The sequence below is a fragment of the Mus caroli genome, chromosome X, assembly GCF_900094665.2.
Source record: "Mus caroli chromosome X, CAROLI_EIJ_v1.1, whole genome shotgun sequence".
Lineage (NCBI taxonomy): Eukaryota > Metazoa > Chordata > Mammalia > Rodentia > Muridae > Mus > Mus caroli.
Window position 1 is genome coordinate 71,947,689 of NC_034589.1, and position 1,410 is coordinate 71,949,098.

The following is a 1,410-nucleotide window of genomic DNA, read 5'->3' on the forward strand; positions in this document are numbered from 1 at the left end:
TTCCAGTCCTGACTTCCTTTGATGATGAACAGCAGCATGGAAGTGTAAGCCGAATAAACCCTTTCCTCCCCAACTTGCTTCTTGGTCATCATGTTTGTGCAGGAATAGAAACCCTGACTAAGACAGTACTGTTTTCCCAAAACTAAAAGCCGCACTGCACTAATTCTTGTTCTAATAAAGGAGACTTGCCTATTTAACACACATGGACCTATAATTAAAAACAGAAGCAAAATCAAAAGGGGTCCCATAAGGGTAGAAAGTAGGATGGTCAAGAGTACAAGATAAGGGCCTTTCCACTGAGTCTCAAGGTCTTCTGCCTGGTTGCGTCTAATGTAGACCAAATCTATAACTTGGAAGAGATGTTGGGCTTGTGGGTCTCCTTCTCTTGAGTAAGCATTCTGGAGTTGCTTCCACACTTGCTGTCTTACCTAGTTGAGCACCATGAGCCTAGAGAACAAAGGCTGGGAAAGCAGCATGTCAGCACTATGTACAGAGGCAATTTTTACCAGTGGACGGGGTCCCCCTTAGAGTAATTTATATGGGGTCCTTCCAAACTGTTCAGGGGTGTTTCTAACCCTGAAGAACACAAAGAGTAGGAGAACTATCCAATCATTAGGGCCAGTCTCCACTGTCAATTGAGGGTCTCTTTTATGGTTATTCATCCTCTCTACCTGTTCTGAGTTTTGGGGCCTGTATGCACAATGTAACTTCTAATCAATCCCCAATATCTTGGCCAGTCCCTGACTTAACTGGGCAACCAAGGCATTTGTTATTGGACCCGATTACCTTGGCTATCCTAAACCTCGGAAATATTTCTTCTAGGATCTTGTTGGCCATCACATTGGCTGTCTCAGTCCTGGTAGGAAAAGCTTCTACACAGCCCGAAAAGGTGTCTATAAACTCTAATAAGTACTTGTTGCCATATCTAGCTGGCTTAGATTTTGTAAAATCTACTTCCCAGTAAGCCCCTGGTCAGTTGCCTCTGAGCCTCTTCTCAGGAGTATACATGAAGTGTCCCGTATTAGTCATAGCACAGGCCTTGCAGCTTTTTACTATTTCTTCTGCCAAGTCAGAGTGTCCTATAACAGAGTAGTTGGACGACCTAAACATACCTTTTAATTTCTTGGCCCCCAGGTGGGTCAAGTAATGTAAGTTGGTAACATACTTGCATCCTTCTTCCCATGGGAGGACTAGTTCCTTTACCAGTCCTAATTTGTCCATAACTTGATAGTCCTCAGGGATGTATCTAAAGCTGGTCTCTCTGACATCATAATCTTTAGGCTCCTTGACTGCCAGGATCATTGCTCCTTTGTGGGGTGGATCTGCCATCTGATTCCATTTAGGCACAGCATCTTAGGTCTTTCTCTGCAGATGTTAACAGCCCTCTTTTTCTGTATATTGCTCTGTACA